Genomic DNA, 26,897 nt, shown 5'->3' with positions numbered 1-26,897 from the left:
ATTTTGGCATCTAGCTCAGCCGGCACCTAGGGAAACCTACCAAACCTGTGCATTTCTGAAAACTAGAGACCTAGGAGAATCCAAGATGGGGTGACTTGTGGGGCTCTGACCAGGTTCTGTTACCCAGAATCCTTTTGCAAACCTCAAAATTTGGCTTCAAAAACACATTTTCCTCATATTTTGGTGACAGAAAGTTCTGGAATCAGAGAGGAGCCACAAATTTCTTTCCACCCAGCGTTCCCCCAAGTCTCCCGATAAAAAATGATACCTCACTTGTGTGGGTAGGCCTAGCGCCCGCGACAGGAAATGCCCCAAAACGCAACGTGCACACATCACATTTTTTGAAAGAAAACAGAGGTGTTTTTTGCAAAGTGCCTACCTGTAGATTTTGGCCTCTAGCTCAGCCGGCACCTAGGGAAACCTACCAAACCTGTGCATTTCTGAAAACTAGAGACCTAGGAGAATCCAAGAGGGGGTGACTTGTGGGTCTCTGACCAGGTTCTGTTACCCAGAATCCTTTTGCAAACCTCAAAATTTGGCTAAAAAAACACATTTTCCTCATATTTTGGTGACAGAAAGTTCTGGAATCAGAGAGGAGCCACAAATTTCCTTCCCCCCAATATTTCCCCAAGTCTCCCGATAAAAATGATACCTCACTTGTGTGGGTAGGCCTAGCGCCCGCGACAGGAAATGCCCCAAAACGCAACGTGCACACATCACATTTTTTGAAAGAAAACAGAGGTGTTTTTTGCAAAGTGCCTACCTGTAGATTTTGGCCTCTAACTCAGCCGGCACCTAGGGAAACCTACCAAACCTGTGCATTTCTGAAAACTAGAGACCTAGGAGAATCCAAGATGGGGTGACTTGTGGGGCTCTGACCAGGTTCTGTTACCCAGAATCCTTTTGCAAACCTCAAAATATGGCTTCAAAAACACATTTTCCTCATATTTTGGTGACAGAAAGTTCTGGAATCAGAGAGGAGCCACAAATTTCCTTCCACCCAGCGTTCCCCCAAGTCTCCCGATAAAAAATGATACCTCACTTGTGTGGGTAGGACTAGCGCCCGCGACAGGAAATGCCCCAAAACGCAACGTGCACACATCACATTTTTGAAAGAAAACAGAGGTGTTTTTTGCAAAGTGCCTACCTGTAGATTTTGGCATCTAGCTCAGCCGGCACCTAGGGAAACCTACCAAACCTGTGCATTTCTGAAAACTAGAGACCTAGGAGAATCCAAGATGGGGTGACTTGTGGGGCTCTGACCAGGTTCTGTTACCCAGAATCCTTTTGCAAACCTCAAAATTTGGCTTCAAAAACACATTTTCCTCATATTTTGGTGACAGAAAGTTCTGGAATCAGAGAGGAGCCACAAATTTCTTTCCACCCAGCGTTCCCCCAAGTCTCCCGATAAAAAATGATACCTCACTTGTGTGGGTAGGCCTAGCGCCCGCGACAGGAAATGCCCCAAAACGCAACGTGCACACATCACATTTTTTGAAAGGAAACAGAGGTGTTTTTTGCAAAGTGTCTACCTGTAGATTTTGGCCTCTAGCTCAGCCGGCACCTAGGGAAACCTACCAAACCTGTGCATTTCTGAAAACTAGAGACCTAGGAGAATCCAAGATGGGGTGACTTGTGGGGCTCTGACCCGGTTCTGTTACCCAGAATCCTTTTGCAAACCTCAAAATTTGGCTAAAAAAACACATTTTCCTCATATTTTGGTGACAGAAAGTTTTGGAATCAGAGAGGAGCCACAAATTTCCTTCCACCCAGCATTCCCCCCTAGTCTCCCAATAAAAATGATACCTCACTTGTGTGGGTAGGCCTAGCGCCCGCGACAGGAAATGCCCCAAAACGCAACGTGCACACATCACATTTTTTGAAAGAAAACAGAGGTGTTTTTTTGCAAAGTGCCTAACTGTAGATTTTGGCCTCTAGCTCAGCCGGCACCTAGGGAAACCTACCAAACCTGTGCATTTCTGAAAACTAGAGACCTAGGAGAATCCAAGATGGGGTGACTCGTGGGGCTCTGACCAGGTTCTGTTACCCAGAATCCTTTTGCAAACCTCAAAAGTTGGATTCAAAAACACATTTTCCTCATATTTTGGTGACAGAAAGTTCTGGAATCAGAGAGGAGCCACAAATTTCCTTCCACCCAGCGTTCCCCCAAGTCTCCCGATAAAAAATGATACCTCACTTGTGTGGGTAGGCCTAGCGCCCGCGACAGGAAATGCCCCAAAACGCAACGTGCACACATCACATTTTTTTAAACAAAACAGAGGTGTTTTTTGCAAAGTGCCTACCTGTAGATTTTGGCCTCTAGCTCAGCCGGCAGCTAGGGAAACCTACCAAACCTGTGCATTTCTGAAAACTAGAGACCTAGGAGAATCCAAGATGGGGTGACTTGTGGGGCTCTGACCAGGTTCTGTTACCCAGAATCCTTTTGCAAACCTCATAATTTGGCTAAAAAAACACATTTTCCTCATATTTTGGTGAAAGAAAGTTCTGGAATCAGAGAGGAGACACAAATTTCCTTCCACCCAGCGTTCCCCCCTAGTGTCCCGATAGAAATGATACCTCACTTGTGGGGGTAGGCCTAGCAACCGCGACAGGAAATGCCCCAAAACGCAACGTGGACACATCACATTTTTTTAAAGAAAACAGAGGTATTTTTTGCAAAGTGCCTACCTGTAGATTTTGTCCTCTAGCTCAGCCGGCACCTAGGGAACCCTACCAAACCTGAGCATTTCTGAAAACTAGAGACCTAGGAGAATACAAGATGGGGTGACTTGTGGGGCTCTGACCAGGTTCTGTTACCCAGAATCCTTTTGCAAACCTCAAAATTTGGCTTCAAAAACACATTTTCCTCATATTTTGGTGACAGAAAGTTCTGGAATCAGAGAGGAGCCACAAATTTCCTTCCACCCAGCGTTCCCCCAAGTCTCCCGATAAAAAATGATACCTCACTTGTGTGGGTAGTCCTAGCGCCCGCGACAGGAAATGCCCCAAAACGCAACGTGCACACATCACATTTTTTGAAAGGAAACAGAGGTGTTTTTTGCAAAGTGCCTACCTGTAGATTTTGGCCTCTAGCTCAGCCGGCACCTAGGGAAACCTACCAAACCTGTGCATTTCTGAAAACTAGAGACCTAGGAGAATCCAAGATGGGGTGACTTGTGGGGCTCTGACCAGGTTCTGTTACCCAGAATCCTTTTGCAAACCTCAAAAATTTGGCTAAAAAACCACATTTTCCTCATATTTTGGTGACAGAAAGTTTTGGAATCAGAGAGGAGCCACAAATTTCCTTCCACCCAGCATTCCCCCCTAGTCTCCCAATAAAAATGATACCTCACTTGTGTGGGTAGGCCTAGCGCCCGCGACAGGAAATGCCCCAAAACGCAACGTGCACTCATCACATTTTTTTAAAGAAAACAGACGTGTTTTTTGCAAAGTGCCTACCTGTAGATTTTGGCCTCTAGCTCAACCGGCACCTAGGGAAACCTACCAAACCTGTGCATTTCTGAAAACTAGAGACCTAGGAGAATCCAAGATGGGGTGACTTGTGGGGCTCTGACCAGGTTCTGTTACCCAGAATCCTTTTGCAAACCTCAAAATTTGGCTAAAAAAACACATTTTCCTCATATTTTGGTGACAGAAAGTTCTGGAATCAGAGAGGAGCCACAAATTTCCTTCCCCCCAATATTTCCCCAAGTCTCCCGATAAAAATGATACCTCACTTGTGTGGGTAGGCCTAGCGCCCGCGACAGGAAATGCCCCAAAACGCAACGTGCACACATCACATTTTTTGAAAGAAAACAGAGGTGTTTTTTGCAAAGTGCCTACCTGTAGATTTTGGCCTCTAACTCAGCCGGCACCTAGGGAAACCTACCAAACCTGTGCATTTCTGAAAACTAGAGACCTAGGAGAATCCAAGATGGGGTGACTTGTGGTGCTCTGACCAGGTTCTGTTACCCAGAATCCTTTTGCAAACCTCAAAATTTGGCTTCAAAAACACATTTTCCTCATATTTTGGTGACAGAAAGTTCTGGAATCAGAGAGGAGCCACAAATTTCCTTCCACCCAGCGTTCCCCCAAGTCTCCCGATAAAAAATGATACCTCACTTGTGTGGGTAGGTCTAGCGCCCGCGACAGGAAATGCCCCAAAACGCAACGTGCACACATCACATTTTTTGAAAGGAAACAGAGGTGTTTTTTGCAAAGTGCCTACCTGTAGATTTTGGCCTCTAGCTCAGCCGGCACCTAGGGAAACCTACCAAACCTGTGCATTTCTGAAAACTAGAGACCTAGGAGAATCCAAGATGGGGTGACTTGTGGGGCTCTGACCCGGTTCTGTTACCCAGAATCCTTTTGCAAACCTCAAAATTTGGCTAAAAAAACACATTTTCCTCATATTTTGGTGACAGAAAGTTTTGGAATCAGAGAGGAGCCACAAATTTCCTTCCACCCAGCATTCCCCCCTAGTCTCCCAATAAAAATGATATCTCACTTGTGTGGGTAGGCCTAGCGCCCGCGACAGGAAATGCCCCAAAACGCAACGTGCACACATCACATTTTTTGAAAGAAAACAGAGGTGTTTTTTTGCAAAGTGCCTAACTGTAGATTTTGGCCTCTAGCTCAGCCGGCACCTAGGGAAACCTACCAAACCTGTGCATATCTGAAAACTAGAGACCTAGGAGAATCCAAGATGGGGTGACTCGTGGGGCTCTGACCAGGTTCTGTTACCCAGAATCCTTTTGCAAACCTCAAAAGTTGGATTCAAAAACACATTTTCCTCCTATTTTGGTGACAGAAAGTTCTGGAATCAGAGAGGAGCCACAAATTTCCTTCCACCCAGCGTTCCCCCAAGTCTCCCGATAAAAAATGATACCTCACTTGTGTGGGTAGGCCTAGCGCCCGCGACAGGAAATGCCCCAAAACGCAACGTGCACACATCACGTTTTTTTAAACAAAACAGAGGTGTTTTTTGCAAAGTGCCTACCTGTAGATTTTGGCCTCTAGCTCAGCCGGCAGCTAGGGAAACCTACCAAACCTGTGCATTTCTGAAAACTAGAGACCTAGGAGAATCCAAGATGGGGTGACTTGTGGGGCTCTGACCAGGTTCTGTTACCCAGAATCCTTTTGCAAACCTCATAATTTGGCTAAAAAAACACATTTTCCTCATATTTTGGTGAAAGAAAGTTCTGGAATCAGAGAGGAGACACAAATTTCCTTCCACCCAGCGTTCCCCCCTAGTCTCCCGATAGAAATGATACCTCACTTGTGGGGGTAGGCCTAGCACCCGCGACAGGAAATGCCCCAAAACGCAACGTGGACACATAACATTTTTTTAAAGAAAACAGAGGTATTTTTTGCAAAGTGCCTACCTGTAGATTTTGTCCTCTAGAACAGCCGGCACCTAGGGAACCCTACCAAACCTGAGCATTTCTGAAAACTAGAGACCTAGGAGAATCCAAGATGGGGTGACTTGTGGGGCTCTGACCAGGTTCTGTTACCCAGAATCCTTTTGCAAACCTCAAAATTTGGCTTCAAAAACACATTTTCCTCATATTTTTGTGACAGAAAGTTCTGGAATCAGAGAGGAGCCACAAATTTCCTTCCACCCAGCGTTCCCCCAAGTCTCCTGATAAAAAATGATACCTCACTTGTGTGGGTAGGCCTAGCGCCCACGACAGGAAATGCCCCAAAACGCAACGTGCACATCACATTTTTTTAAAGAAAAAAGACGTGTTTTTTGCAAAGTGCCTACCTGTAGATTTTGGCCTCTAGCTCAGCCGGCACATAGGGAAACCTACCAAACCTGTGCATTTCTGAAAACTAGAGACCTAGGAGAATCCAAGATGGGGTGACTTGTGGGGCTCTGACCAGGTTCTGTTACCCAGAATCCTTTTGCAAACCTCAAAATTTGGCTAAAAAAACACATTTTCCTCATATTTTGGTGACAGAAAGTTCTGGAATCAGAGAGGAGCCACAAATTTCCTTCCACCCAGCATTCCCCCCTAGTCTCCCGATAAAAATGATACCTCACTTGTGTGGGTAGGCCTAGCGCCCACGACAGGAAATGCCCCAAAACGCAACATGCACACATCACATTTTTTTAAAGAAAACAGACGTGTTTTTTGCAAAGTGCCTACCTGTAGATTTTGGCCTTTAGCTCAGCCTGCACCTAGGGAAACCTACCAAACCTGTGCATTTCTGAAAACTAGAGACCTAGGAGAATCCAAGATGGGGTGATTTGTGGGGCTCTGACCAGGTTCTGTTACCCAGAATCCTTTTGCAAACCTCAAAATTTGGCTAAAAAAACACATTTTCCTCATATTTTGGTGACAGAAAGTTCTGGAATCAGAGAGGAGCCACAAATTTCCTTCCCCCCAATATTTCCCCAAGTCTCCCGATAAAAATGATACCTCACTTGTGTGGGTAGGCCTAGCGCCCGCGACAGGAAATGCCCCAAAACGCAACGTGCACACGTCACATTTTTTGAAAGAAAACAGAGGTGTTTTTTGCAAAGTGCCTACCTGTAGATTTTGGCCTCTAACTCAGCCGGCACCTAGGGAAACCTACCAAACCTGTGCATTTCTGAAAACTAGAGACGTAGGAGAATCCAAGATGGGGTGACTTGTGGGGCTCTGACCAGGTTCTGTTACCCAGAATCCTTTTGCAAACCTCAAAATATGGCTTCAAAAACACATTTTCCTCATATTTTGGTGACAGAAAGTTCTGGAATCAGAGAGGAGCCACAAATTTCCTTCCACCCAGCGTTCCCCCAAGTCTCCCGATAAAAAATGATACCTCACTTGTGTGGGTAGGACTAGCGCCCGCGACAGGAAATGCCCCAAAACGCAACGTGCACACATCAAATTTTTTTAAAGAAAACAGAGGTGTTTTTTGCAAAGTGCCTACCTGTAGATTTTGGCCTCTAGCTCAGCCGGCACCTAGGGAAACCTACCAAACCTGTGCATTTCTGAAAACTAGAGACCTAGGAGAATCCAAGAGGGGGTGACTTGTGGGGCTCTGACCAGGTTCTGTTACCCAGAATCCTTTTGCAAACCTCAAAATTTGGCTTCAAAAACACATTTTCCTCATATTTTGGTGACAGAAAGTTCTGGAATCAGAGAGGAGCCACAAATTTCTTTCGACCCAGCGTTCCCCCAAGTCTCCCGTTAAAAAATGATACCTCACTTGTGTGGGTAGGCCTAGCGCCCGCGACAGGAAATGCCCCAAAACGCAACGTGCACACATCACATTTTTTGAAAGAAAACAGAGGTGTTTTTTGCAAAGTGCCTACCTGTAGATTTTGGCCTCTAGCTCAGCCGGCACCTAGGGAAACCTACCATACCTGTGCATTTCTGAAAACTAGAGACCTAGGAGAATCCAAGATGGGGTGACTTGTGCGGCTCTGACCAGGTTCTGTTACCCAGAATCCTTTTGCAAACCTCAAAAGTTGGCTTCAAAAACACATTTTCCTCATATTTTGGTGACAGAAAGTTCTGGAATCAGAGAGGAGCCACAAATTTCTTTCCACCCAGCGTTCCCCCAAGTCTCCCGGTTAAAAAATGATACCTCACTTGTGTGGGTAGGCCTAGCGCCCGCGACAGGAAATGACCCAAAACGCAACGTGCACACATCACATTTTTTGAAAGAAAACAGAGGTGTTTTTTGCAAAGTGCCTACCTGTAGATTTTGGCCTCTAGCTCAGCCGGCACCTAGGGAAACCTACCAAACCTGTGCATTTCTGAAAACTAGAGACCTAGGAGAATCCAAGATGGGGTGACTTGTGGGGCTCTGACCAGGTTCTGTTACCCAGAATCCTTTTGCAAACCTCAAAATTTGGCTTCAAAAACACATTTTCCTCATATTTTGGTGACAGAAAGTTCTGGAATCAGAGAGGAGCCACAAATTTCCTTCCACCCAGCGTTCCCCCAAGTCTCCCGATAAAAAATGATACCTCACTTGTGTGGGTAGGCCTAGCGCCCGCAACAGGAAATGCCCCAAAACGCAACGTGCACACATCACATTTTTTGAAAGAAAACAGAGGTGTTTTTTGCAAAGTGCCTACCTGTAGATTTTGGCCTCTAGCTCAGCCGGCACCTAGGGACACCTACCAAACCTGTGCATTTCTGAAAACTAGAGACCTAGGAAAATCCAAGATGGGTTGACTTGTGGGGCTCTGACCAGGTTCTGTTACCCAGAATCCTTTTGCAAACCTCAAAATTTGGCTAAAAAAACAAATTTTCCTCATATTTTGGTGACAGAAAGTTTTGGAATCAGAGAGGAGCCACAAATTTCCTTCCACCCAGCGTTCCCCCCTAGTCTCCCAATAAAAATGATACCTCACTTGTGTGGGTAGGCCTAGCGCCCGCGACAGGAAATGCCCCAAAACGCAACGTGCACACATCACATTTTTTGAAAGAAAACAGAGGTGTTTTTTTGCAAAGTGCCTACCTGTAGATTTTGGCCTCTAGCTCAGCCGGCACCTAGGGAAACCTACCAAACCTGTGCATTTCTGAAAACTAGAGATCTAGGAGAATCCAAGATGGGGTGACTCGTGGGGCTCTGACCAGGTTCTGTTACCCAGAATCCTTTTGCAAACCTCAAAAGTTGGCTTCAAAAACACATTTTCCTCATATTTTGGTGACAGAAAGTTCTGGAATCAGAGAGGAGCCACAAATTTCCTTCCACCCAGCGTTCCCCCAAGTCTCCCGATAAAAAATGATACCTCACTTGTGTGGGTAGGCCTACCGCCCGCGACAGGAAATTCCCCAAAACGCAACGTGCACATATCACGTTTTTTGAAAGAAAACAGAGGTGTTTTTTGCAAAGTGCCTACCTGTAGATTTTGGCCTCTAGCTCAGCCGGCACCTGGGGAAACCTACCAAACCTGTGCATTTCTGAAAACTAGAGACCTAGGAGAATCCAAGATGGGGTGACTTGTGGGGCTCCGACCAGGTTCTGTTACCCAGAATCCTTTTGCAAACCTCATAATTTGGCTAAAAAAACAAATTTTCCTCATATTTTGGTGACAGAAAGTTCTGGAATCAGAGAGGAGACACAAATTTCCTTCCACCCAGCGTTCCCCCCTAGTCTCCCGATAAAAATGATACCTCACTTGTGGGGGTAGGCCTAGCACCCGCGACAGGCAATGCCCCAAAACGCAACGTGGACACATCACATTTTTTTAAAGAAAACAGAGGTGTTTTTTGCAAAGTGCCTACCTGTAGATTTTGGCCTCTAGCTCAGCCGGCACCTAGGGAACCCTACCAAACCTGAGCATTTCTGAAAACTAGAGACCTAGGAGAATCCAAGATGGGGTGACTTGTGGGGCTCTGACCAGGTTCTGTTACCCAGAATCCTTTTGCAAACCTCAAAATTTGGCTTCAAAAACACATTTTCCTCATATTTTGGTGACAGAAAGTTCTGGAATCAGAGAGGAGCCACAAATTTCCTTCCACCCAGCGTTCCCCCAAGTCTCCCGATAAAAAATGATACCTCACTTGTGTGGGTAGGCCTAGCGCCCACGACAGGAAATGCCCCAAAACGCAACGTGCACACATCACATTTTTTTAAAGAAAACAGACGTGTTTTTTGCAGTGCTTACCTGTAGATTTTGGCCTCTAGCTCAGCAGGCACCTAGGGAAACCTACCAAACCTGTGCATTTCTGAAAACTAGAGACCTAGGAGAATCCAAGATGGGGTGACTTGTGGGGCTCTGACCAGGTTCTGTTACCCAGAATCCTTTTGCAAACCTCAAAATTTGGCTAAAAAAACACATTTTCCTCATATTTTGGTGACAGAAAGTTCTGGAATCAGAGAGGAGCCACAAATTTCCTTCCACCCAGCATTCCCCCCTAGTCTCCCGATAAAAATGATACCTCACTTGTGTGGGTAGGCCTAGCGCCCGCGACAGGAAATGCCCCAAAACGCAACGTGCACACATCACATTTTTTGAAAGAAAACAAAGGTGTTTTTTTGCAAAGTGCCTACCTGTAGATTTTGGCCTCTAGCTCAGCCGGCACCTAGGGAAACCTACCAAACCTGTGCATTTCTGAAAACTAGAGACCTAGGAGAATCCAAGATGGGAGGACTTGTGGGGCTCTGACCAGGTTCTGTTACCCAGAATCCTTTTGCAATCCTCAAAATTTGGCTTCAAAAACAAATTTTCCTCATATTTTGGTGACAGAAAGTTCTGGAATCAGAGAGGAGCCACAAATTTCCTTCCACCCAGCGTTCCCCCAAGTCTCCCGATAAAAAATGAAACCTCACTTGTGTGGGTAGGCCTAGCGCCCGCGACAGGAAATGCCCCAAAATGCCACGTGCACACATCACATTTTTTGAAAGAAAACAGAGGTGTTTTTTGCAAAGTGCCTACCTGTAGATTTTGGCCTCTAGCTCAGCCGGCACCTAGGGAAACCTACCAAACCTGTGCATTTCTGAAAACTAAAGACCTAGGAGAATCCAAGATGGGGTGACTTGTGGGGCTCTGACCAGGTTCTGTTACCCAGAATCCTTTTGCAAACCTCAAAATTTGGCTTCAAAAACACATTTTCCTCATATTTTGGTGACAGAAAGTTCTGGAATCAGAGAGGAGCCACAAATTTCTTTCCACCCAGCGTTCCCCCAAGTCTCCCGATAAAAAATGATACCTCACTTGTGTGGGTAGGCCTAGCGCCCGCGACAGGAAATGCCCCAAAACGCAACGTGCACACATCACATTTTTTTAAAGGAAACAGAGGTGTTTTTTGCAAAGTGCCTACCTGTAGATTTTGGCCTCTAGCTCAGCCGGCACCTAGGGAAACCTACCAAACCTGTGCATTTCTGAAAACTAGAGACCTAGGAGAATCCAAGATGGGGTGACTTGTGGGGCTCTGACCAGGTTCTGTTACCCAGAATCCTTTTGCAAACCTCAAAATTTGGCTAAAAAAACACATTTTCCTCATATTTTGGTGACAGAAAGTTTTGGAATCAGAGAGGAGCCAAAAATTTCCTTCCACCCAGCATTCCCCCCTAGTCTCCCAATAAAAATGATACCTCACTTGTGTGGGTAGGCCTAGCGCCCGCGACAGGAAATGCCCCAAAACGCAACGTGCACTCATCACATTTTTTTAAAGAAAACAGACGTGTTTTTTGCAAAGTGCCTACCTGTAGATTTTGGCCTCTAGCTCAACCGGCACCTAGGGAAACCTACCAAACCTGTGCATTTCTGAAAACTAGAGACCTAGGAGAATCCAAGATGGGGTGACTTGTGGGGCTCTGACCAGGTTCTGTTACCCAGAATCCTTTTGCAAACCTCAAAATTTGGCTAAAAAAACACATTTTCCTCATATTTTGGTGACAGAAAGTTCTGGAATCAGAGAGGAGCCACAAATTTCCTTCCCCCCAATATTTCCCCAAGTCTCCCGATAAAAATGATACCTCACTTGTGTGGGTAGGCCTAGCGCCCGCGACAGGAAATGCCCCAAAACGCAACGTGCACACATCACATTTTTTGAAAGAAAACAGAGGTGTTTTTTGCAAAGTGCCTACCTGTAGATTTTGGCCTCTAACTCAGCCGGCACCTAGGGAAACCTACCAAACCTGTGCATTTCTGAAAACTAGAGACCTAGGAGAATCCAAGATGGGGTGACTTGTGGGGCTCTGACCAGGTTCTGTTACCCAGAATCCTTTTGCAAACCTCAAAATATGGCTTCAAAAACACATTTTCCTCATATTTTGGTGACAGAAAGTTCTGGAATCAGAGAGGAGCCACAAATTTCCTTCCACCCAGCGTTCCCCCAAGTCTCCCGATAAAAAATGATACCTCACTTGTGTGGGTAGGACTAGCGCCCGCGACAGGAAATGCCCCAAAACGCAACGTGCACACATCACATTTTTGAAAGAAAACAGAGGTGTTTTTTGCAAAGTGCCTACCTGTAGATTTTGGCATCTAGCTCAGCCGGCACCTAGGGAAACCTACCAAACCTGTACATTTCTGAAAACTAGAGACCTAGGAGAATCCAAGATGGGGTGACTTGTGGGGCTCTGACCAGGTTCTGTTACCCAGAATCCTTTTGCAAACCTCAAAATTTGGCTTCAAAAACACATTTTCCTCATATTTTGGTGACAGAAAGTTCTGGAATCAGAGAGGAGCCACAAATTTCTTTCCACCCAGCGTTCCCCCAAGTCTCCCGATAAAAAATGATACCTCACTTGTGTGGGTAGGCCTAGCGCCCGCGACAGGAAATGCCCCAAAACGCAACGTGCACACATCACATTTTTTGAAAGAAAACAGAGGTGTTTTTTGCAAAGTGCCTACCTGTAGATTTTGGCCTCTAGCTCAGCCGGCACCTAGGGAAACCTACCAAACCTGTGCATTTCTGAAAACTAGAGACCTAGGAGAATCCAAGAGGGGGTGACTTGTGGGTCTCTGACCAGGTTCTGTTACCCAGAATCCTTTTGCAAACCTCAAAATTTGGCTAAAAAAACACATTTTCCTCATATTTTGGTGACAGAAAGTTCTGGAATCAGAGAGGAGCCACAAATTTCCTTCCCCCCAATATTTCCCCAAGTCTCCCGATAAAAATGATACCTCACTTGTGTGGGTAGGCCTAGCGCCCGCGACAGGAAATGCCCCAAAACGCAACGTGCACACATCACATTTTTTGAAAGAAAACAGAGGTGTTTTTTGCAAAGTGCCTACCTGTAGATTTTGGCCTCTAACTCAGCCGGCACCTAGGGAAACCTACCAAACCTGTGCATTTCTGAAAACTAGAGACCTAGGAGAATCCAAGATGGGGTGACTTGTGGGGCTCTGACCAGGTTCTGTTACCCAGAATCCTTTTGCAAACCTCAAAATATGGCTTCAAAAACACATTTTCCTCATATTTTGGTAACAGAAAGTTCTGGAATCAGAGAGGAGCCACAAATTTCCTTCCACCCAGCGTTCCCCCAAGTCTCCCGATAAAAAATGATACCTCACTTGTGTGGGTAGGACTAGCGCCCGCGACAGGAAATGCCCCAAAACGCAACGTGCACACATCACATTTTTGAAAGAAAACAGAGGTGTTTTTTGCAAAGTGCCTACCTGTAGATTTTGGCATCTAGCTCAGCCGGCACCTAGGGAAACCTACCAAACCTGTGCATTTCTGAAAACTAGAGACCTAGGAGAATCCAAGATGGGGTGACTTGTGGGGCTCTGACCAGGTTCTGTTACCCAGAATCCTTTTGCAAACCTCAAAATTTGGCTTCAAAAACACATTTTCCTCATATTTTGGTGACAGAAAGTTCTGGAATCAGAGAGGAGCCACAAATTTCTTTCCACCCAGCGTTCCCCCAAGTCTCCCGATAAAAAATGATACCTCACTTGTGTGGGTAGGCCTAGCGCCCGCGACAGGAAATGCCCCAAAACGCAACGTGCACACATCACATTTTTTGAAAGGAAACAGAGGTGTTTTTTGCAAAGTGTCTACCTGTAGATTTTGGCCTCTAGCTCAGCCGGCACCTAGGGAAACCTACCAAACCTGTGCATTTCTGAAAACTAGAGACCTAGGAGAATCCAAGATGGGGTGACTTGTGGGGCTCTGACCCGGTTCTGTTACCCAGAATCCTTTTGCAAACCTCAAAATTTGGCTAAAAAAACACATTTTCCTCATATTTTGGTGACAGAAAGTTTTGGAATCAGAGAGGAGCCACAAATTTCCTTCCACCCAGCATTCCCCCCTAGTCTCCCAATAAAAATGATACCTCACTTGTGTGGGTAGGCCTAGCGCCCGCGACAGGAAATGCCCCAAAACGCAACGTGCACACATCACATTTTTTGAAAGAAAACAGAGGTGTTTTTTTGCAAAGTGCCTAACTGTAGATTTTGGCCTCTAGCTCAGCCGGCACCTAGGGAAACCTACCAAACCTGTGCATTTCTGAAAACTAGAGACCTAGGAGAATCCAAGATGGGGTGACTCGTGGGGCTCTGACCAGGTTCTGTTACCCAGAATCCTTTTGCAAACCTCAAAAGTTGGATTCAAAAACACATTTTCCTCATATTTTGGTGACAGAAAGTTCTGGAATCAGAGAGGAGCCACAAATTTCCTTCCACCCAGCGTTCCCCCAAGTCTCCCGATAAAAAATGATACCTCACTTGTGTGGGTAGGCCTAGCGCCCGCGACAGGAAATGCCCCAAAACGCAACGTGCACACATCACATTTTTTTAAACAAAACAGAGGTGTTTTTTGCAAAGTGCCTACCTGTAGATTTTGGCCTCTAGCTCAGCCGGCAGCTAGGGAAACCTACCAAACCTGTGCATTTCTGAAAACTAGAGACCTAGGAGAATCCAAGATGGGGTGACTTGTGGGGCTCTGACCAGGTTCTGTTACCCAGAATCCTTTTGCAAACCTCATAATTTGGCTAAAAAAACACATTTTCCTCATATTTTGGTGAAAGAAAGTTCTGGAATCAGAGAGGAGACACAAATTTCCTTCCACCCAGCGTTCCCCCCTAGTCTCCCGATAGAAATGATACCTCACTTGTGGGGGTAGGCCTAGCAACCGCGACAGGAAATGCCCCAAAACGCAACGTGGACACATCACATTTTTTTAAAGAAAACAGAGGTATTTTTTGCAAAGTGCCTACCTGTAGATTTTTTCCTCTAGCTCAGCCGGCACCTAGGGAACCCTACCAAACCTGAGCATTTCTGAAAACTAGAGACCTAGGAGAATACAAGATGGGGTGACTTGTGGGGCTCTGACCAGGTTCTGTTACCCAGAATCCTTTTGCAAACCTCAAAATTTGGCTTCAAAAACACATTTTCCTCATATTTTGGTGACAGAAAGTTCTGGAATCAGAGAGGAGCCACAAATTTCCTTCCACCCAGCGTTCCCCCAAGTCTCCCGATAAAAAATGATACCTCACTTGTGTGGGTAGTCCTAGCGCCCGCGACAGGAAATGCCCCAAAACGCAACGTGCACACATCACATTTTTTTAAAGGAAACAGAGGTGTTTTTTGCAAAGTGCCTACCTGTAGATTTTGGCCTCTAGCTCAGCCGGCACCTAGGGAAACCTACCAAACCTGTGCATTTCTGAAAACTAGAGACCTAGGAGAATCCAAGATGGGGTGACTTGTGGGGCTCTGACCAGGTTCTGTTACCCAGAATCCTTTTGCAAACCTCAAAATTTGGCTAAAAAACCACATTTTCCTCATATTTTGGTGACAGAAAGTTTTGGAATCAGAGAGGAGCCACAAATTTCCTTCCACCCAGCATTCCCCCCTAGTCTCCCAATAAAAATGATACCTCACTTGTGTGGGTAGGCCTAGCGCCCGCGACAGGAAATGCCCCAAAACGCAACGTGCACTCATCACATTTTTTTAAAGAAAACAGACGTGTTTTTTGCAAAGTGCCTACCTGTAGATTTTGGCCTCTAGCTCAACCGGCACCTAGGGAAACCTACCAAACCTGTGCATTTCTGAAAACTAGAGACCTAGGAGAATCCAAGATGGGGTGACTTGTGGGGCTCTGACCAGGTTCTGTTACCCAGAATCCTTTTGCAAACCTCAAAATTTGGCTAAAAAAACACATTTTCCTCATATTTTGGTGACAGAAAGTTCTGGAATCAGAGAGGAGCCACAAATTTCCTTCCCCCCAATATTTCCCCAAGTCTCCCGATAAAAATGATACCTCACTTGTGTGGGTAGGCCTAGCGCCCGCGACAGGAAATGCCCCAAAACGCAACGTGCACACATCACATTTTTTGAAAGAAAACAGAGGTGTTTTTTGCAAAGTGCCTACCTGTAGATTTTGGCCTCTAACTCAGCCGGCACCTAGGGAAACCTACCAAACCTGTGCATTTCTGAAAACTAGAGACCTAGGAGAATCCAAGATGGGGTGACTTGTGGTGCTCTGACCAGGTTCTGTTACCCAGAATCCTTTTGCAAACCTCAAAATTTGGCTTCAAAAACACATTTTCCTCATATTTTGGTGACAGAAAGTTCTGGAATCAGAGAGGAGCCACAAATTTCTTTCCACCCAGCGTTCCCCCAAGTCTCCCGATAAAAAATGATACCTCACTTGTGTGGGTAGGTCTAGCGCCCGCGACAGGAAATGCCCCAAAACGCAACGTGCACACATCACATTTTTTGAAAGGAAACAGAGGTGTTTTTTGCAAAGTGCCTACCTGTAGATTTTGGCCTCTAGCTCAGCCGGCACCTAGGGAAACCTACCAAACCTGTGCATTTCTGAAAACTAGAGACCTAGGAGAATCCAAGATGGGGTGACTTGTGGGGCTCTGACCCGGTTCTGTTACCCAGAATCCTTTTGCAAACCTCAAAATTTGGCTAAAAAAACACATTTTCCTCATATTTTGGTGACAGAAAGTTTTGGAATCAGAGAGGAGCCACAAATTTCCTTCCACCCAGCATTCCCCCCTAGTCTCCCAATAAAAATGATACCTCACTTGTGTGGGTAGGCCTAGCGCCCGCGACAGGAAATGCCCCAAAACGCAACGTGCACACATCACATTTTTTGAAAGAAAACAGAGGTGTTTTTTTGCAAAGTGCCTAACTGTAGATTTTGGCCTCTAGCTCAGCCGGCACCTAGGGAAACCTACCAAACCTGTGCATATCTGAAAACTAGAGACCTAGGAGAATCCAAGATGGGGTGACTCGTGGGGCTCTGACCAGGTTCTGTTACCCAGAATCCTTTTGCAAACCTCAAAAGTTGGATTCAAAAACACATTTTCCTCCTATTTTGGTGACAGAAAGTTCTGGAATCAGAGAGGAGCCACAAATTTCCTTCCACCCAGCGTTCCCCCAAGTCTCCCGATAAAAAATGATACCTCACTTGTGTGGGTAGGCCTAGCGCCCGCGACAGGAAATGCCCCAAAACGCAACGTGCACACATCACGTTTTTTTAAACAAAACAGAGGTGTTTTTTGCAAAGTGCCTACCTGTAGATTTTGGCCTCTAGCTCAGCCGGCAGCTAGGGAAACCTACCAAACCTGTGCATTTCTGAAAACTAGAGACCTAGGAGAATCCAAGATGGGGTGACTTGTGGGGCTCTGACCAGGTTCTGTTACCCAGAATCCTTTTGCAAACCTCATAATTTGGCTAAAAAAACACATTTTCCTCATATTTTGGTGAAAGAAAGTTCTGGAATCAGAGAGGAGACACAAATTTCCTTCCACCCAGCGTTCCCCCCTAGTCTCCCGATAGAAATGATACCTCACTTGTGGGGGTAGGCCTAGCACCCGCGACAGGAAATGCCCCAAAACGCAACGTGGACACATAACATTTTTTTAAAGAAAACAGAGGTATTTTTTGCAAAGTGCCTACCTGTAGATTTTGTCCTCTAGAACAGCCGGCACCTAGGGAACCCTACCAAACCTGAGCATTTCTGAAAACTAGAGACCTAGGAGAATCCAAGATGGGGTGACTTGTGGGGCTCTGACCAGGTTCTGTTACCCAGAATCCTTTTGCAAACCTCAAAATTTGGCTTCAAAAACACATTTTCCTCATATTTTTGTGACAGAAAGTTCTGGAATCAGAGAGGAGCCACAAATTTCCTTCCACCCAGCGTTCCCCCAAGTCTCCTGATAAAAAATGATACCTCACTTGTGTGGGTAGGCCTAGCGCCCACGACAGGAAATGCCCCAAAACGCAACGTGCACATCACATTTTTTTAAAGAAAAAAGACGTGTTTTTTGCAAAGTGCCTACCTGTAGATTTTGGCCTCTAGCTCAGCCGGCACATAGGGAAACCTACCAAACCTGTGCATTTCTGAAAACTAGAGACCTAGGAGAATCCAAGATGGGGTGACTTGTGGGGCTCTGACCAGGTTCTGTTACCCAGAATCCTTTTGCAAACCTCAAAATTTGGCTAAAAAAACACATTTTCCTCATATTTTGGTGACAGAAAGTTCTGGAATCAGAGAGGAGCCACAAATTTCCTTCCACCCAGCATTCCCCCCTAGTCTCCCGATAAAAATGATACCTCACTTGTGTGGGTAGGCCTAGCGCCCACGACAGGAAATGCCCCAAAACGCAACATGCACACATCACATTTTTTTAAAGAAAACAGACGTGTTTTTTGCAAAGTGCCTACCTGTAGATTTTGGCCTTTAGCTCAGCCTGCACCTAGGGAAACCTACCAAACCTGTGCATTTCTGAAAACTAGAGACCTAGGAGAATCCAAGATGGGGTGATTTGTGGGGCTCTGACCAGGTTCTGTTACCCAGAATCCTTTTGCAAACCTCAAAATTTGGCTAAAAAAACACATTTTCCTCATATTTTGGTGACAGAAAGTTCTGGAATCAGAGAGGAGCCACAAATTTCCTTCCCCCCAATATTTCCCCAAGTCTCCCGATAAAAATGATACCTCACTTGTGTGGGTAGGCCTAGCGCCCGCGACAGGAAATGCCCCAAAACGCAACGTGCACACGTCACATTTTTTGAAAGAAAACAGAGGTGTTTTTTGCAAAGTGCCTACCTGTAGATTTTGGCCTCTAACTCAGCCGGCACCTAGGGAAACCTACCAAACCTGTGCATTTCTGAAAACTAGAGACGTAGGAGAATCCAAGATGGGGTGACTTGTGGGGCTCTGACCAGGTTCTGTTACCCAGAATCCTTTTGCAAACCTCAAAATATGGCTTCAAAAACACATTTTCCTCATATTTTGGTGACAGAAAGTTCTGGAATCAGAGAGGAGCCACAAATTTCCTTCCACCCAGCGTTCCCCCAAGTCTCCCGATAAAAAATGATACCTCACTTGTGTGGGTAGGACTAGCGCCCGCGACAGGAAATGCCCCAAAACGCAACGTGCACACATCACATTTTTTTAAAGAAAACAGAGGTGTTTTTTGCAAAGTGCCTACCTGTAGATTTTGGCCTCTAGCTCAGCCGGCACCTAGGGAAACCTACCAAACCTGTGCATTTCTGAAAACTAGAGACCTAGGAGAATCCAAGATGGGGTGACTTGTGGGGCTCTGACCAGGTTCTGTTACCCAGAATCCTTTTGCAAACCTCAAAATTTGGCTTCAAAAACACATTTTCCTCATATTTTGGTGACAGAAAGTTCTGGAATCAGAGAGGAGCCACAAATTTCTTTCGACCCAGCGTTCCCCCAAGTCTCCCGTTAAAAAATGATACCTCACTTGTGTGGGTAGGCCTAGCGCCCGCGACAGGAAATGCCCCAAAACGCAACGTGCACACATCACATTTTTTGAAAGAAAACAGAGGTGTTTTTTGCAAAGTGCCTACCTGTAGATTTTGGCCTCTAGCTCAGCCGGCACCTAGGGAAACCTACCATACCTGTGCATTTCTGAAAACTAGAGACCTAGGAGAATCCAAGATGGGGTGACTTGTGCGGCTCTGACCAGGTTCTGTTACCCAGAATCCTTTTGCAAACCTCAAAAGTTGGCTTCAAAAACACATTTTCCTCATATTTTGGTGACAGAAAGTTCTGGAATCAGAGAGGAGCCACAAATTTCTTTCCACCCAGCGTTCCCCCAAGTCTCCCGGTTAAAAAATGATACCTCACTTGTGTGGGTAGGCCTAGCGCCCGCGACAGGAAATGACCCAAAACGCAACGTGCACACATCACATTTTTTGAAAGAAAACAGAGGTGTTTTTTGCAAAGTGCCTACCTGTAGATTTTGGCCTCTAGCTCAGCCGGCACCTAGGGAAACCTACCAAACCTGTGCATTTCTGAAAACTAGAGACCTAGGAGAATCCAAGATGGGGTGACTTGTGGGGCTCTGACCAGGTTCTGTTACCCAGAATCCTTTTGCAAACCTCAAAATTTGGCTTCAAAAACACATTTTCCTCATATTTTGGTGACAGAAAGTTCTGGAATCAGAGAGGAGCCACAAATTTCCTTCCACCCAGCGTTCCCCCAAGTCTCCCGATAAAAAATGATACCTCACTTGTGTGGGTAGGCCTAGCGCCCGCAACAGGAAATGCCCCAAAACGCAACGTGCACACATCACATTTTTTGAAAGAAAACAGAGGTGTTTTTTGCAAAGTGCCTACCTGTAGATTTTGGCCTCTAGCTCAGCCGGCACCTAGGGAAACCTACCAAACCTGTGCATTTCTGAAAACTAGAGACCTAGGAAAATCCAAGATGGGTTGACTTGTGGGGCTCTGACCAGGTTCTGTTACCCAGAATCCTTTTGCAAACCTCAAAATTTGGCTAAAAAAACAAATTTTCCTCATATTTTGGTGACAGAAAGTTTTGGAATCAGAGAGGAGCCACAAATTTCCTTCCACCCAGCGTTCCCCCCTAGTCTCCCAATAAAAATGATACCTCACTTGTGTGGGTAGGCCTAGCGCCCGCGACAGGAAATGCCCCAAAACGCAACGTGCACACATCACATTTTTTGAAAGAAAACAGAGGTATTTTTTTGCAAAGTGCCTACCTGTAGATTTTGGCCTCTAGCTCAGCCGGCACCTAGGGAAACCTACCAAACCTGTGCATTTCTGAAAACTAGAGATCTAGGAGAATCCAAGATGGGGTGACTCGTGGGGCTCTGACCAGGTTCTGTTACCCAGAATCCTTTTGCAAACCTCAAAAGTTGGCTTCAAAAACACATTTTCCTCATATTTTGGTGACAGAAAGTTCTGGAATCAGAGAGGAGCCACAAATTTCCTTCCACCCAGCGTTCCCCCAAGTCTCCCGATAAAAAATGATACCTCACTTGTGTGGGTAGGCCTACCGCCCGCGACAGGAAATTCCCCAAAACGCAACGTGCACATATCACGTTTTTTGAAAGAAAACAGAGGTGTTTTTTGCAAAGTGCCTACCTGTAGATTTTGGCCTCTAGCTCAGCCGGCACCTGGGGAAACCTACCAAACCTGTGCATTTCTGAAAACTAGAGACCTAGGAGAATCCAAGATGGGGTGACTTGTGGGGCTCCGACCAGGTTCTGTTACCCAGAATCCTTTTGCAAACCTCATAATTTGGCTAAAAAAACAAATTTTCCTCATATTTTGGTGACAGAAAGTTCTGGAATCAGAGAGGAGACACAAATTTCCTTCCACCCAGCGTTCCCCCCTAGTCTCCCGATAAAAATGATACCTCACTTGTGGGGGTAGGCCTAGCACCCGCGACAGGCAATGCCCCAAAACGCAACGTGGACACATCACATTTTTTTAAAGAAAACAGAGGTGTTTTTTGCAAAGTGCCTACCTGTAGATTTTGGCCTCTAGCTCAGCCGGCACCTAGGGAACCCTACCAAACCTGAGCATTTCTGAAAACTAGAGACCTAGGAGAATCCAAGATGGGGTGACTTGTGGGGCTCTGACCAGGTTCTGTTACCCAGAATCCTTTTGCAAACCTCAAAATTTGGCTTCAAAAACACATTTTCCTCATATTTTGGTGACAGAAAGTTCTGGAATCAGAGAGGAGCCACAAATTTCCTTCCACCCAGCGTTCCCCCAAGTCTTCCGATAAAAAATGATACCTCACTTGTGTGGGTAGGCCTAGCGCCCACGACAGGAAATGCCCCAAAACGCAACGTGCACACATCACATTTTTTTAAAGAAAACAGACGTGTTTTTTGCAGTGCTTACCTGTAGATTTTGGCCTCTAGCTCAGCAGGCACCTAGGGAAACCTACCAAACCTGTGCATTTCTGAAAACTAGAGACCTAGGAGAATCCAAGATGGGGTGACTTGTGGGGCTCTGACCAGGTTCTGTTACCCAGAATCCTTTTGCAAACCTCAAAATTTGGCTAAAAAAACACATTTTCCTCATATTTTGGTGACAGAAAGTTCTGGAATCAGAGAGGAGCCACAAATTTCCTTCCACCCAGCATTCCCCCCTAGTCTCCCGATAAAAATGATACCTCACTTGTGTGGGTAGGCCTAGCGCCCGCGACAGGAAATGCCCCAAAACGCAACGTGCACACATCACATTTTTTGAAAGAAAACAAAGGTGTTTTTTTGCAAAGTGCCTACCTGTAGATTTTGGCCTCTAGCTCAGCCGGCACCTAGGGAAACCTACCAAACCTGTGCATTTCTGAAAACTAGAGACCTAGGAGAATCCAAGATGGGAGGACTTGTGGGGCTCTGACCAGGTTCTGTTACCCAGAATCCTTTTGCAATCCTCAAAATTTGGCTTCAAAAACAAATTTTCCTCATATTTTGGTGACAGAAAGTTCTGGAATCAGAGAGGAGCCACAAATTTCCTTCCACCCAGCGTTCCCCCAAGTCTCCCGATAAAAAATGAAACCTCACTTGTGTGGGTAGGCCTAGCGCCCGCGACAGGAAATGCCCCAAAATGCCACGTGCACACATCACATTTTTTGAAAGAAAACAGAGGTGTTTTTTGCAAAGTGCCTACCTGTAGATTTTGGCCTCTAGCTCAGCCGGCACCTAGGGAAACCTACCAAACCTTTGCATTTCTGAAAACTAGAGACCTAGGAGAATCCAAGATGGGGTGACTTGTGGGGCTCTGACCGGGTTCTGTTACCCAGAATCCTTTTGCAAACCTCAAAATTTGGCTAAAAAAACACATTTTCCTCATATTTTGGTGACAGAAAGTTCTGGAATCAGAGAGGAGCCACAAATTTCCTTCCACCCAGCGCTCCCCCAAGTCTCCCGATAAAAATGATACCTCACTTGTGTGGGTAGGCCTAGTGCCCGCGACAGGAAATGCCCCAAAACGTAACGTGCACACATCACATTTTTTGAAAGAAAACAGAGGTGTTTTTTTAAAAGTGCCTACCTGTAGATTTTGGCCTCTAGCTCAGCCGGCACCTAGGGAAACCTACCAAACCTGTGCATTTCTGAAAACTAAAGACCTAGGAGAATCCAAGATGGGGTGACTTGTGGGGCTCTGACCAGGTTCTGTTACCCAGAATCCTTTTGCAAACCTCAGAATTTGGCTAAAAAAACACATTTTCCTCATATTTTGGTGACAGAAAGTTCTGGAATCAGAGAGGAGCCACAAATTTCATTCCACCCAGCGTTCCCCCCTAGTCTCCGATACAAATGATACCTCACTTGTGTGGGTAGGCCTAGCACCCGCGTCAGGAAATGCCCCAAAACGCAACGTGGACACATCAAATTTTTTGAAAGAAAACAGAGGTGTTTTTTGCAAAGTGCCTACCTGTAGATTTTGGCCTCTAGCTCAGCCGGCACCTAGGGAAACCTACCAAACCTGTGCATTTCTGAAAACTAAAGACCTAGGAGAATCCATGATGGGGTGACTTGTGGGGCTCTGACCAGGTTCTGTTACCCAGAATCCTTTGCAAACCTCAACATTTGGCTAAAAAAACACTTTTTTCCTCACATTTTGGTGACAGAAAGTTCTGGAATCAGAGAGGAGCCACAAATTTCCTTCCACCCAGTGTTCCCCCAAGTCTCCCGATAAAAATGATACCTCACTTGTGTGGGTAGGCCTTGCGCCCGCGACAGGAAATGCCCCAAAACGCAAGGTGGACACATCACATTTTTTGAAAGAAAACAGAGGTGTTTTTTGCAAAGTGCCTAACTGTTGATTTTGGCCTCTAGCTCAGCCGGCACCTGGGGAAACCTACCAAACCTGTTCATTTCTGAAAACTAGAGACCTAGGGGAATGCAAGATGGGGTGATTTGTGGGGTGCTGACCAGGTTTTTTTTACCCAGAATCCTTTGCAAACCTCAAAATTTGGCTAAAAAAACAAATTTTCCTCATATTTTGGTGACAGAAAGTTCTGGAATCAGGGAGGAGCCACAAATTTCCTTCCCCCCAGCGTTCCCCCAAGTCTCCCGATAAAAATGATACCTCACTTGTGTGGGTAGGACTAGCGCCCACGAAAGGAAATAGCCCAAAACACAACGTGGACACATCACATTTTGTCATAGAAAACAGTGCCTACCTGTGGATTTTGGCCTGTAGCTCAGCCGGCACCTGAGGAAACCTAGCAAACCAGCGCATTTGTGAACACTAGAAACCCAGGGGAATCCAAGATGGGGTGACTTGCGGGGCTCTGACCAGGTTATGTTACCCAGAATCCTTTGCAAACACCAAATTTGGCCAAAGAAACACTTTTTCCTCTCATTTCGGTGACAGAAAGTTCTGGAATCTGAGAGGAGCCACAAATTTCCTTCCACCCAGCGTTCCCCTATGTCTCTCGATAAAAATGGTACCTCACTTCTGTGGGTAGGCCTCGCGCCCACGAAAGGAAATGGCCTAAAACACAATGTGGACACAACATATTTTTTCACAGAAAATAGAGGTGTTTTTTGCAAAGTGCCTACCTGTGGATTTTGGCCTCTAGCTCAGCCGGCCCAGGGGGGGGGCAGAAATGGCCTTAAATAAATTTGACCCCCCACCGCCCCAAACCCCCCCTACCCGGGAGCGACCCTTGCCTACGGGGTCGCTCCCCCTGCGTGACATTGGCGCCAAAAAAGAAATCACCGGTGCCTAGTGGTTTCTTCCCCCTTGGGGGCAGATTGACCTATAATTGGCCAATCTGCCCCCAAGGGGGGCAGAAATGGTCTAAATGCAATTTCCCCCCCCCCCAGGTCAGTGACCCTTGCCTAATGGGTCGCTCCCCATCTCCAAAAAAACAAACAAACAAAAAAAAAAGCACAAAAAAATAATTTGCCCTGGCGCCTAGAGGTTTCTGCCCCCGGGGGGGGCAGAAATGGCCTAAAATAAATTTGCCCCCCCAACCCCCCCGAGCGACCCTTGCGTACGGAGTCGCTCCCCCTGCGTGACATTGGCGCCAAAAAACAAATCCCCGGTGCCCAGTGGTTTCTGCCCCCTTGGGGGCAGATTGACCTATAATTGGCCAATCTGCCCCCAAGGGGGGCAGAAATGGTCTAAATGCAATTTCCCCCCCCAGGTCAGTGACCCTTGCCTAATGGGACGCTCCCCATCTCCAAAAAAACAAACTAAAAAAAAGCAAAAAAAATTTTTTTGCCCTGGCGCCTAGAGGTTTCTGCCCCCGGGGGGGCAGAAATGGCCTAAACTAAATTTGCCCCCCAACCCCCCCCGAGCGACCCTTGCCTACGGGGTCGCTCCCCCTGCGTGACATTGTCGCCAACAAACAAATCCCCGGTGCCTAGTGGTTTCTGCCCCCTTGGGGGCAAATTGACCTAAAATCGGCCAATCTGCCCCCAAGGGGGGCGGAAATGGTCTAAATGCAATTTCCGCCCCCAGGTCAGTGACCCTTGCCTAATGGGTCGCTCCCCATCTCCAAAAAAACAAACAAAAAAAAAGCAAAAAAAACAATTTTGCCCTGGCGCCTAGAGGTTTCTGCCCCCGGGGGGGCAGAAATGGCCTAAACTAAATTTGCCCCCAACCCCCCCTGAGCGAACCTTGCCTACGGGGTCGCTCCCCCTGCGTGACATTGTCGCCAACAAACAAATCCCCGGTGCCTAGTGGTTTCTGCCCCCTTGGGGGCAGATTGACCTAAAATCGGCCAATCTGCCCCCAAAGGGGGCAGAAATGGCCTAAATACAATTTTCCCCTCCATGGGAGCTACCCTTGTCCAAGGGGTCGCTCCCCATCTGTAAAACAAAAAAAAACAAAAAAATCCCCGGTGCCTAGTGGTTTCTGCCCCCCTTGGGGGCAGATCGGCCTAATCAAAATAGGCTGATCCACCCCCCAGGGGGGCAGAAATGGCCTAAAATAATTCCCCCCCCAGGGGAGCGACCCTTGCCTAAGGGGTCGCTCCCCTTGCGTGAAATTCACGAAAACAAAAAAAACTCCCTGGTGTCTAGTGGTTTCTGCCCCCCTTGGGGGCAGATTGGCCTCATCAAAATAGGCCAATCTGCCCCCAAGGGGGGCAGAAATGGCCTAAATATAATTTGCCCCCTAGGGGAGCGACCCTTGCCTAATGGGTCGCTCCCCACCTAAAAAAATAAATAAAAATAAAAAAAAAAATAGAAAAAATAAAAAATGATCCCTGGTGCCCTAGAGGTTTCTGCCCCCTCTGGGGGCAGATCGGACTAATAATAGGCCGATCTGCCCCCAGGGGGGGCAGAAAAGGCCTTCCCAAAAAATTGCCCCCCCTGGGAGCGACCCTTGCCCAAGGGGTCGCTCCCTTATGTCTATTTCAAACAACAACAAAAAAAAAATCCCTGGTGTCTAGTGGGGTTTCAAAAGCCGGATTGCAAGCAATCGGGCTTTTGAAACCCTGGGAGAGACTTCAAAGGGAAGGAAATACATTTCTCTCCGGGCCTTTCCCACGTGATTGAAAGAGAAATGTTGAGCATTTCTCTTTCAATCGCGCTGGAAGGGGGAGACCCTGTGACTAATCAGCGTGCTGACGTCACAGGGGGGGTCGGGGTGGAAGGGGAAGGGCTTCCACTTCCATCCGCGCCTTGGGGCGGTGAGTGGTGTGCACAGGGGGGGCGCGCTAGCACTCCCCACAGTTCCCGTGCCTTGGACACACGGGAACTGTAGCCTTGGACAAGGTCACCTCGTCCAAGGCACAGAAGCGGTTAAAGTGCTGTAGTGCAATATTTATAGTCCAGGATTCTAACTCCATTAGTGTGATGCCTTCTATTGTGATGCAACACAAGTGCAATAGCGAGGGACATGTCATTGGACATGCTGTGGTGAAGTGTCATTCAGTGCAGAGGAACATGAATTGCCAAAGAGGTAGTGAGAGACAATTTCAGTGCATAGTGGTAAGGTAAACAGTGTGCTGCAGAACAGTGCATGTTATCAACTGTAGCATGGACTGGTGCTACCGGGTACTCCTATGGGTGAAGGTGATCTGTTCCACGTCTTCATCTTCTGATGTGTGTGTTTTTTCATCTGCCCTTGGTGGTGGTGGGTTTGAAGGGGCAAAGCACACTTCAGTGTTTGAAGACGTGGAGTCAGAATTCCCGGTAGCTGCCAATTGTAGGGCTATTACGGGCATTACTGCAGAAAGGAGGAGCTGCTGCTTCTTGAGATAGGCAGCCAGGTCGGCCCTGAGGGGG

Source organism: Pleurodeles waltl, chromosome 11 (genome assembly GCF_031143425.1).
Source record: "Pleurodeles waltl isolate 20211129_DDA chromosome 11, aPleWal1.hap1.20221129, whole genome shotgun sequence".
Lineage (NCBI taxonomy): Eukaryota > Metazoa > Chordata > Amphibia > Caudata > Salamandridae > Pleurodeles > Pleurodeles waltl.
This window is presented reverse-complemented; position numbering follows the sequence as displayed.